The sequence below is a fragment of the Crocuta crocuta genome, unplaced genomic scaffold, assembly GCF_008692635.1.
Source record: "Crocuta crocuta isolate KB4526 unplaced genomic scaffold, BGI_CrCroc_1.0 scaffold687, whole genome shotgun sequence".
NCBI classification, from domain to species: domain Eukaryota; kingdom Metazoa; phylum Chordata; class Mammalia; order Carnivora; family Hyaenidae; genus Crocuta; species Crocuta crocuta.
The window spans coordinates 1,905,770-1,918,322 of NW_027530182.1; positions in this window are offsets into that span (position 1 = coordinate 1,905,770).

Below are 12,553 nucleotides of genomic sequence, written 5' to 3' on the forward strand. Positions count from 1 at the left end.
TGAATCTTGCTGAGTCCCTGAGTGACTGAGTCCTGGGGCCGCGGGGCTTGGAGAGGCGAGCAGTGCTTGAGGAAAAGATGGAGAACAGTTGGAAAGGATGTGGAAAAGGGCATATTTGTCCTTGAACTTGTCTCTTGTGGAGGACACTTCAACTCGGAGCACCCAAAGGCCCTGGGGGTTCACAGAAATTGCTCGCAGACATTCAGAAGGAAGGTGGGATTGCTGCATAAAAGTCACCCAGGAGTTTAGACTTTAGTTCAAAGATAACCTCTGCTTAAAGTTTCTTTGCCTGGAAAATGTGCTTCCCTCCCCCGCTGCCACTTCTTTACGTCTCGCCCTGCTTTCAGAGCCTGTTCAAAGCCCAGAGCCTGCACCGACCCCTTTGGTTCGCCAGGACCCCCTCAGCATGCCTGTGCTGGCCTCCGGCTCTTCCCTCTCACTTTGTTTGCGCGCAGCCTCAGCCCCTTCTGGTTGAATGTCCCCCAGGGCTGATCTGGCTCTGATTTCCTGTGGTGTCTCCTGCATACCTCGTGTCCCATGGCCTACTTTTATTATTTATTTTTTTTAAATGTTTATTCATTTTTGAGAGAGAGAGAGCATGAGTGGGGGAGGGACAGAGACAGACAGACAGACAGAGGATCCGAAGCGGGTTCTGTGCTGACAGCCGAGAGCCCAATGCGGGGCTTGAACTCATGAACTGGGAGATCATGATTTGAGCTGAAGTCAGAAGTTTACCTGACTGAGCCACCCAGGTGCCCCCATGGCCTAGTTTTAAACTAACATTAGTTGAGTGCTTACGATAAACCAGGCACCATTCTACCATTGGCGAAAACCAGTTCCTTCCGTCCTCAGTCATCTGATTCATCACCACCCAAGCGAGGGGCCAGGGCCCTCAATGCTGTCCTGACAGGATAGGGCCCTATCTGCTATGGAATAATGCTGGGTGCGTCCACACCGCCCTCTTCTCTTCCCTCAGACTCTCATTCTGGGTTACCTCCTGGCTTCTTCTGCCAAAAACGCCATGTCCTTAGCTACTTCTGCTGTTAAAAGATACACTAGTCCCTGTAAAGTCTTTAATAAAGGACATGACTTCATCATGAGGCTCAGTTCAAGAGGCCAAGACACAAGGGTCCTGGAGAAAGAGTGTCCTAAAGAAGAGGGCCCAGTAAAGTCAACCTTACACCGCAGGGAGGAGGAAGACCCCATTGGCCACGCACCCAAATGACCTCAATAAAATAACCCAATGGGGGTGACAAGATCGGGCAGAGTTAAACACATGGATTTAGGCCATCAGTCAGGCCTGGTTTAGGTCTCTGCTGTAGCACCCCCTTCTTTTGTGAATTTGGACAAGTCACTTGGTGTCCCTTTGCCTCAGTTTACTCATCTGTAAAATGGGGGTATAATTCTGTGGCTCCCAGCTCATACATTTCTATGACAATACAATGAGAGACTCCACATAAAGCACCGTGGTGTTTCAGCAAGGGAGGGTCCATCCCAGAAACTGGTACTGATGTTTTGGGAGGGCTGTTGGAGCCAAATCAGGAAGGCAGTGTTACCCAGAGAGAGATCAGTAACTGCAGGAAGACACTACCCTCTGGATAGGAGGTGCCAAAGGGGACATGGGGTTACCCACAGCTCGCCAACGCTGTCTCACGAGGCGACTGGAGTGTCCCTGTGGCTCCTGCCGCTGGAGCATCGCCGCTGCCATGACGAGGAAGCTGGGAGACCGTGCACTTGCTGGGGCCGCTGCCAGAGCCCAACTAGCCCGCAGGTGCTGCCACTCACCGAGCACGTCACAGCGGCCTGCAGTCACCTTCCGTTGCCTGCTGCTGCCGCCACCTGCTGCCACAGACACTTAATTAATTAGTGACAATATTAACATAATGACTTCTCCCTTGTTCCCATTTCCCAAGATTCTGCTTTTCATTGATAGAACCTAACCAAAGCTGACAAGGAGGTCTGGGAAATGTAGTTTTCGGGCTTCTGAACCCTGGATACAGAGGAGAAAATAGCGGAGTGAGCATGGAGCGAAGACCCAATGAAGAAATCAGCAATACTAGCAGCACAGTTTACGAACCTGACTATGTTAAATTTCGTCATCATCATCAACACCATCATCATCATCCCTGTTAATTAGTTCTGCAATCAACAAGTAGTGAGACCTCAATCAGTTCACTTCACCAGCTTTCAATTTCTTTATCTTTAAAGTGAAAGAGTTGAAACAGATGAGCACGGGGTCCTTCCCGAGGAACGATTTTCTCCTTTCCCTCATTTGTCCAATCAACAAACATTTGCTGAGCACCCAGGATGAGCCAGGCGCTGATCGGCAAGATCGGGATCGTGCTAAAGATTACTGCCTAGTGACAGAGACGAATGATTGTGCTATGTAGTAACCATGAGCTCACCTAGCTTCTTAAGAGCAAAACAAACTGACTCCCGGTCCAGTGCTCTTTCCTGTTTATCTCGTTACTTCCCCAATTGTTCTGGCAAAGTTCACAGTCAGGGAAATTCTCTCCTTTTGCCTCTGGGCGTGTGCATAACCGTAGTCCCTCTCTCCAATAAGCTCCACTTCCCGTTGTCCGTCATCCATTCCCTCCCCCACCTGGGCCCCAATAGCAACTTGTCAATGATGTAGCAGGGAGATGAGCTGCAGAGCGGGTCATCAGCCTGGGGCCCTGGTCAGCACCTGCAGAGCAATCAGGGTAATAAGGGATGTAAAAATATGAATGCTCTGGGTCCTCATGATTTCCCTGTTTGCCCAATCCGTCACTCTGCTACCCATGGATTTCCCACTATTGCTCATGACCCTAATGTGGGGTGGGAGACCCTGTGTATTCCATCTCCTATTCCTGCTCGCTCCGAATGCATTTCAAATATTGCCGTGGAAACGTCAATTCCCCAAGCCAAGAAGACCCCCATTTCCCAGAAGCTACCTCTACAAACTCTAGAATATAGATGAGCCTGGCCCAATCACGCGCTACATCTGGACCCAGCGGATTTGCAGCACACCTGCATTGGAGGTAAATCGATTGGTGCTTCTTAATCCTGGCTACTACCAGGCAGGTTCTCTCCTACTCATTGAAGCTTAGTAGCAACATGCCCTTCACTGTAAAGAGAATTTTTTGTCCTCTCACTTGGGGCTAAAGGTCAAAGTTTAAATCTATATTTAATGCCATTTTCTGAAAACTGGATTTGTGATTCCCTTTATGTTGGTATTACATATCTTAAGGGATTTCAAGGGGAGAAATCTGGGAAGCCCAGTTTCTGAGAATGACCTTTACTTTAAATGTGTAAATAGGATGGAGCTTTTGTTTCTGCTTCTTAAACCTTCTAATTGTGCTTCCAAAGACAGTTCTGGAAAAGCATGGGCTGTGCGGCGTAGTTACACAGAAGCCACTTTGAAAAGCAGAGACTTTGATTTTGGTCTTATGCAGATGAAAGGCCGAAGGTTAATGGCTCCGGTGCTGTTGGCCTGCTAGGGACAGTTTCTTCTGAAGCTTGAGCTATGGTGATCCCACATTAGAATATGCAAATAGTACGGCCTTTAACTGCCTCGGCAAAGGGAAAGTTCAAATTTACTTAATTCTATTTTTCCTCTGAATTTTATAAAACATTATTGAAGTGGTATCAGAATATCATTCAGAATGTCAGTTTTAGAATATTTCAAATATTTACCTAAAGGTTTTTTAAACGGCTGCTTTCCCAGTCTGCATGGGGCACTAAAGGCAGATGTAAAATTGACTTTCCCTGCACTGCATAAGCTCAAACTTGCATATTTAAAAAGGCAGCGATAAGGATTTCGCAGTTTGCCGAGTGTCTCCGGGCATGGCCGGATAGGTAGCGAGACAGGTAGGTAGGTAGGTAGGTAGGAATAATTGCAATATTTAATAAATATACCATGATGAGCTTGTTTTTTTCCCAGGGTTGATCCTCATGTATTATCACCTAATCCCTTACTCTCAGACTCCTAAAATTTGGCACGTGTTATTTTGAAACAAGAGATGATTGTATCAAAAGAATTGGAGGCTGTGGAATCCGAGTTTTCGTTATGCAACAATGTAATAACATCTGTCTCTAGGAAGCTCGCTTTCTGGGTCCCGCTGGACTGTTCCCCCTCCTTTCTCCCAATCACTCCTGCAGCTAAGACAAGACCCCAGCTACTTGCCAGACCCTATCTGGATGCTTACTGTCTTTGCACACGTCCATCCACGTCCATCCACGGTGACCTGTGAGGGGTTGCCTTTCGGCACATGAGGCCCAGGAGAGTGGTAAGACCTGGTTTCCACCCCAGTCCTGGCTGCCCGAGAACCCACACTCTCTTGATTTCACTCTGCTCTGAAATGAAGTCAAATGGACTCTCTCCTTTGAAAAATGACTCTTCTAAGAGTCATTTCTTAGAGCACTTATTTTTTTCCCCTTCATCTGCACATGTCCATCGGGTGTCTCATCCCAGCCCCCGCCTCCTCCATCGGAAAGCAAACTCACAAACAGATTGTGGCAGATTTGGGCTGGTGTTTCGGCCACTTTAATGACCGAATCAGGTCTCTTCGTGGTCAGCACTTAGCTGGCCTGATGGAATGGAGCCGCGCATGCCTGGGGCAAATTTGTTCACAGTTTATAGCCACAGTGAACTTCGGTTTTCAGAGAGGCATCTAAATATCCACTTGATGATTGTCCCAAACTTTCCTCTACTTCTTATGGTCATTTATGCCTTAACTGTCCCCTCCTGCCAGCAACTTCCAGCCCCTTACCCCTCCCCCCCCCGTTAGGAACAGAGAAGCTCTCCCACCTCTGTCCCCTTATCATTTTCCTGGCTGGTCTCTCTTTCTTCACTCTTAGAACCCAGGCTCCTCCAGGGGTCTCTTCACGTCTGTCTCCTTGCTGTCATCGCTGTCGCTGAAACCATTGTTGACCCTTGCCTTTCCAGAATGGCTGTTCTCTTGAGTCCCACATTCTTTATTTAGCTGTGGCTGCCTTAGGCAAAGCTGATTAAACTCGCCTCCTCTACTACCTCGCTTCTTCCCTGGGGTTTTGTGTTACCTCTGGCTTTCTTCTTACCTCTCCTGTGATCTTTTACCTTCTGTTCTCTGAGCCCCCTTCAATTCTCCCTCTGCACTTTGTTTCTATCTGACCTCCTCTATCCCTTCACTTTTGACTGTAGCAGACTTGAGGGAATGCCTTTAAAAAAAAACAACAACCCACCTGAACACACTCTCTTCCTTCTATTCACCACCACCTCTCTCCCAGCCCTTCCTTTCTCTTCTAAGGTAAGTTGCCAATACGGTCAAACTAAAATCAAGTTTTATTGTCTTTGTCCGAGGGTGTTTTCTCTCTCATTCCCAAGTCCTCATCTCCAAGCCTTCAGTACTCATATGGTTTCTGATAGAGAGACCCTCTTTTCCTTTTTTCCAAAGGATCCCCAGAACTCATTCTTCCACTCCATCCACAGGAGAAATGTCTTAATTCAGGGTCCATGCCTCTTACACTTTGGTTAATGAAATTCTTGACTTTTCATGACGCAGCCCAAGACAAAAACTGAGACAGTCCCCTTTGAAGCAATCTTGGAGGGCTTACATAGTTGTAATCGCACTAGAAGTGCTTTATCACTGCAGGCATTTAATAAATATTGACACAGTTATTGATAAGGGGCCCCTGGGTGGCTCAGTCGGCTGGGGAGCTGACTTCAGCTCAGGTGGTGATCTTGCGGTCGGTGATTTCCAGCCCCCCATCGGGCTCTGTGCTGACAGTTCAGAGCCTGGAGCCTGCTTCAGGTTCTGTGTCTCCCTCTCTCTGACCCTCTCCTGCTCACACTCTGTCTCTCTCTCTCTCAAAAGTAAATAAACATTTAAAAATTTTAAATAAATATCAACACAGTGCGGAGATAGTTAGGAGTGTGTTTTCTGGAATAAGTCGGATGAAGGTTCAAGTCCTGCCCAGATTTCTTACAATCGCTCATTTCTTCTTCTGTAAGAGATCATTTATAATAACAGTACCTATCTCTTGTGTTTGTTGTAAGAATTAAGTTATTAACAATGTGCATGAGAATTTAGCCACAAGTCTTGTATAAAATATTGTTCAAAAACATTAGTTGTCATTAAATGGTATTCGATAGACAAGGAACAAACCCCATGGGATAAGCCGGGGGCTTCTTACAGCTTAAGTTCTGATTCTTTTTTCAAAAGAATCTCTGCTTATTTCTAAAAGTGGCTCCCTTTGTTTCATCGGTGAATTTCTAGTTGTTCCCTCTGATGCACCTTTTGGGAATGAACAGTTCCTTGTAAATCAGGCAGCCTCCCGGCTTCGTCTAGAGATCTCTAAATTCACCTCTTCACTCCCTGTTGGCATCCACACTGTCTGAGGGCTTTGAGATCCCTAGGGGGACACCTTGGGGCACAAGCGTACGCCTCAGGCAAGAATTCTATTTGACTTACTTGGCCCCCAATCCAGCTCTATGCATTACTTGTCACTTAAGAGCAATCATGAGAAAGGCATGGGCACAATTCTTCCGTAGGAGAAGTTTACTCTTTTACCTCTTTTAATTAAATTGGCCAACAAATTCAATAAAGCATTTTAAAGAAGGATCAATTCAATCAAAGAAACAGAGAATTCAGTAGAGCCATCGGTTTTGCTCTTTTTGTGGGGGTGAGGGGGAAGCGGCTGTTTGTGGATAGGCCACCATTGCAGTGGAGAGAAAATGGCTGGATCTGGATTCCATCAATCTACTTTAAAGCACTTTCAAGGAAGTTGCCTTGACCAAAGGGTGAGAAGTCAGCATTTCACTGCCTTCTCAGCAAATGGTAATTTTTTTCATCAGCCCTGTGAGTGAAAGTCTAAAGCCGAACTGTTAGCAGTTGTTCCCATGGGGAGAAAAGAGAGCCCAGTGTCACTGCCAGAGCCAAAAACTGGAAGCCAAGACCCTCAGAGCTCTGGGTTCTGTTGCGCGACTAACTCTCCATGAAGGTGCTTTGTTTTCTCTCCCTCAACTTCTGCATCTGTAAACTAGGAGGGACTGGTATCTAGAATGGCCAGAGATTCATAGGCAGCAACAGGCATTAATGAGGTGGCATAAGAAATATTCAGTGAGATTCTTGGATAAAGAATTACCAAGGATTACATACTTGCTCTCCCACTTCCGGATTCAACAAATGTGTTCTTTTAATGCGCACTAAACATCGAAGGAGAGCAAGAGGCCCAAATTTTATTTTGCAAAAAGTGCTTTAGATGTAGCCAGTTTTGGAAATGGCCCTCCGAGCTTCCAGCTTCATTCTAGCCTGCTTTTCTAACTCGGGCACTGACAGCCTGTGACAGATGTCCCGGGCCCTGCAGTTCTAGGGTCACTCACGCCACGCCGCGCTCCTCCTCCCCGAGTTTGCTCTATGGCCTCCAATCTTATTTCATAATTAAAGACCACACAGCTGCATTTTTGCTGCTAAATCTCAAAATAGTCCCTGAAATTAACCCTTTAAAGGCTACAAAATAGTGTCTCTTTTTTTTCACTATAGTTCCAATATTCATATTAGCAGGTCCCCTAGGGCGCAAGAATATACAGGGGAGTGAGATGCCTTTAGAAATATCTTGGTAGTTTTTGTTTCCTTAATCGATCTTTTCGTGAAGAAGGTTGTGTTGGATTTGGCTTGCCCTTGGATCGTCTCATCCAGTGAGCCGTCCTGCAGAGAGAGCCCTTCCCAAACATCCTCTCATACTTCGCTCCATCCCCCGAAAAAACAAAAGTGCATGTTCTAGTCTTTGAGGAATGAAAAGATTCAAGCTGCCACCTTCACTCAGAGAAGGTACCTGGCCTTCTGGCTTCCTATACCTCGTCCTTACTCTCCTTAGTGTTTTTCTTTGTCCTGTTTCTTTTTTTTTTTTTATAATGTTTTTTTTTTTTTCTAGGCGAGAGAGAGAGACAGCGTGAACAGGGGAGGGTCAGAGAGGGAGGGAGTCACAGACTGAAACAGGCTCCAGGCTCTGAGCTGGCAGTCAGCACAGAGCCCGACGTGGGGCTCGAACCCACGAACCGTAAGATCATGACCTAAGCGAAAGTCAGATGCTTAACCGACTAACCACCCAGGCGCCCCTCTTTGTCCTGTTTCTTAAAAGAGCCAGTGCAAAGCATGTGTGAAGCTGGTCTCCAGGGAGGAGTGCACACTCACTGGTGAGCCCAACGAGGGAGGAAACCAGACAGGGTCACGGCCCCCAGACCCCTTAGTGGAACCAAGCTGGCAGTCAGCTTGGAATGTCTCAAGAGGGAGACTCCAGTAGCCAACCTAATTGCACAACCCCACAACCCCTCTGCATCGTGAGTCAGCCTCCCCCAAGGAGCCCACAGAGCTCTGATGCAGTCCTTCTCAGAGCCCCAGTCAAGCTGCTGACATGCCTGTCTAGCCCGCCCTTTTTAAGGCGCCTCTGTCACTTTCTCGAAATTCACCTCCAGCTTGGCTCTGTCATCCTGGTCTTTTCCTCCCTGGGCATCAGTCACAGCTGTGCGGCCATCTGGGCCTTCCTCATGCACTGGAACAAGCAGACCTTCAAGAAGTCCTGGGCCCACATCAGGAAGTGCAAAAACAACATGTGTCCAAATCAGGGTTTGGTGGTTCAGCTGTCAGAGGGGGAGAAGTTCGTCCTCAGAGGCTGTGTCACAGACATCTTGGATCCACTCTCCTGATCTTCCCTGTGGTCCAGCTATGGGTCCTGAAGAACCTCGCTTGGGGGCTTCTTGTGGGTACTGGCTAGGCTGGGTAACCAGGTTGGTGTGGAAAGAGAAGGCCTTTGCTGCCTGGAGTAAAGACACAGAGAGAGAGAGAGAGTCCAGGAAGGCAGTGTTACATCTTTCTCTGTGTCCCTCTGTGCCTTGCACTGTGCCTGACACTTTGGAAGCCCTCACTAGTTGTCTGTCAGATGAATGAACACAGATAAAATATCGGTTGACAATTAACTTGCTTCAAAGGATGGAGAACTCTATTTCTGGAAGCTGTATTGAAGTAATTGGTTCACAGATTAAATCACAAAAGTGCTTACTGGACAAATGAGTGAGTGACTTTCTTGGCACACTTCATAATAAGTGACACATCTTTGACCAGTCACCAGGAATGTGAGTTTGCCCATCAAGTATTGAGCCCCATCAACGTGCTCAGGACTGTTCCAGTACCTGGGGGGAAGGGAACAGAAAAAGAAGACAGAATAGAATAGTGAGACCCAGGCCCTGCCCTGGAGCGTCTTCATCGTAATGAGGACAGATAGATTCAGAAAGCTCTTTGCAGAACGCTGCTGACACTCCAAGCTGGCACCAGAATCCTGAAGAAATTCTGTGGGATTTAGACATGGCTCAGCCAGCCAGACTGGTTCTGGTCATAGCATCTCAAGACCACATCGTGTCATAACACACTATGGTCACATCACTAAAACATCCAGACATGTGTTCAGCCATCATGCAGCCAAACCAGTGTCTGTGGGGAGATGAGTGGTTCCAGCACAATCGCAAGTCTGAGAGTAGAAAAGGCAAATGAGGCATTTCAGTGGACACACCAACTAGAAAAGAGATGGGGATGTGCCAGCCCCTTCCATCAGAGTTACTGCCTCCTTCTTCTGTCTGTCTAGATTTCCCAACCTTCTCTTGCTAAGACGGGTGGCTAATTTTTTTTTTTTTATAACTCAACATGTATTTCCAACTCTTTTTCATTCATATCCTTACGCTGTAGCAGCTGGAAAGGCTGACTACAACTTTTCCCAGCTGCCTTGTGAGGAAGGGTGGTCATTTGCTTCCTCTGGCCAACGAGATGGACATGTAAGCCTGCTACCGGCTTCTGGGAATGCTTCTGCTTTACTGACACCACCCCCACGCAAACCCCCACTTCTGTCTTGAATACAGACATGACATCTCAGGTTGGGCAATCTTCTTGGAAACGTGAAAAAAAAAAGGTCAAGATAAAAACAGACACATCAGTCCTGACGTCACAGAGCCACCAAAGCAAATCTCAGACTTCTTGTTAAATCCAGTTTTGTTTAAGTGACTGTTGGATTTTCTGTTACTTGCAGCTAAATGTATGCCTAGCTAGATTTGAGATGAAAATTTTTCTTCTTTATGTGAAGAATGATCCAATGAAATGTCAGACTCTGGAACCCAGCTTCTTAGGTTTGAATCCCATCTCTGCCACAAGTTGGCTGTGTGATTTTGGCCAAATTACTTAACTTCTCTCTGCCTCAGTTTCCTCATCTGTAAAGGACAGAATAAGAGTCCTGCCTCATAGAGCTATTGGAAGGATGAAATTAACAGAAATATCTAAAGTGCTTAGGATCATGCCTTACACGTAGGGAACACTATGGAAGGACATTATTTATTATTATCATTAACCAAACTTGAGTTTCTTATTTGACACAAGAACCATTATTTGTATCAAGTTGTGGATAAAACTGTTTGAACAATAGATGTTTTTTGTGTATGGATTTTGTTGGCCTTTCTTCATTCATATACAACCTAAATGGGTAGCTGTCATGGGCTTAGTTGCCTGTAGATATAAAGGTAGAAATTTGGAGCACAAATAAATATTCCCCATCTCTCACCAGCTGGGGATTACTCACACACGCACACACACACACACACACACAGAGCAATGATTGTGAATCCCACATATATTCAAGTAGGAAACTTTAAGGTGTCCCTCTTTTTTCTTCTGGGACATCAAGGAGCCTGCATGAACCTACAGTCTGTCAGTCAACCCCCATGGGTACCAGATGCCCCCATTCCCTTCCTCTCCTGCCCTGGCTTCCCTGGAGATGCCCAAAAGGGTCCCTGCTGCTCCCAGGACAAGAGCATTGCAGGTGGTGCCCCTTTCCACCCAGCTGCTTGGCTTCAGCGTGCCCAGAGCAGAACGGCAGACCCATGCAGAAAAGAGGGAACAGAGACCTCCCCAGCCACACCTCCCCCTGAGCTCCAAGCACTGGGCCTGTGCCCAGAGTCTCATAGATGTTCTCAGGAGAACAGTTCTCTCATGCTCTGGCTTTCATTCCTACAGCAATGGATTCAAACACTGTCCACCAGACCAGACTGAAAATAGTCATTCCTGCCATTCTAGCCAACTCTTCCTTTTCCTCTTGCCTCCTTCCCCCATTAGTTGCCAAAAAAAAAAAAAAAAAAGTTTCCCATGTAATTAAAGGAATGGACATGAGTAGGGGGTGAAGAGTGGGCCTGTCTGCACCAGCAGCAGCTGGGACCCAGCCCGGCTGGCAGAAAGCTCTAGCCCAGTGCTGTCAGAGAACTGTCACCTTAACACTTCGTGACAGTGAGATGGATTAGGGCAGGCTTTTAAAGGATCAGGCCACACCGATCTGTTTTCAATACGTAAGTATCGATCACTTACTAGGTGCCTGGCATTGGGCTGCTGCTAGGGGTACCATGATAATAAACACAGAATCTAGCCCAAATCACAATTTCCAATGAAGTGAAACACAGATGAATCTGAACACTATTTTTTTCTTTTTTCCATTGAAACATCTATGATATGGTATCACATTTGGATGAGACACATTCCCAGCCTGGACCCTCCAACTCCTTCCATAGGGAATAGAAAGATAAACATTCTTTTATTTGCAGTTGACATGGTTTTATTTTCATGAACTAGGAGTGGCCTTAATAGACAACAGGCCTTGCTCTCCATGGACTGCCAAAAACGAAGAGCTACAGAACATCTTTTCCGAAACCACATCTCCAAACATTTAACTCACTCAGAGTTCACCGTCCCTTTTAGTTTATAACATAACTGGACATATCTGATACCTTCTAATCTAAATCTCCAGGACAGCGCACTAAGAGCCCAGTTCCCAAGTGGTCATCCAACAGTATTCCTCAAAGATAAAGAACCCACCCCCCTCCACCCCGGAGAAGTTGTGTAACTCATCTGAAAAATACACTAAAATATTTTGGGAAGAATTTCAGCAAGAGTGATTGGAACCAAAATGGAGAAGTCTACTTAATCCTCCATTAACCAGAATATCTCATACCTCTGGGAATTTTGGTTAATCAAAGTTGTATTATGCTCTTGAGGATTTGTAGTAACCCACTCAACCTGAGATGCCAATGGCCCAGAGGACAGACACAGCATTGCCTAGCAAGTCCTTATGGGGCCTGTTCAATATATGAGCCACGTTTGTGCACCTTCACTTCTAGGTATATACCCCCAAACAACCGGAAGAAGAAACTCCAATCAGTATTTGTACACAAGCCCCTGAAACGATGCTCAACATCCCTCATCACTAGGTAAAAGCAAAGTCAAAACCACAGTGAGGTATCACCTTACAGCCATTGGGATAGCTACTATTTTAATACAACAAAAACAACAGAAAATCATGTGTTGGTGAAGATGTAGAGAAATTGCAACCCTTGTCCACAGTTGGCGGGAACGTAAAAAAGCGCAACGACAGTTGAAAACAGAACGGCAGTTCCTCAAGAAGAGATAGTGTTGCCATATGATCCAGAAACTATACTTCTGGGTATAGACACAAAATAATAGACATTAGGGTCTCAAAGAGATATTTGTAAACCCATGTTCATAGCAGC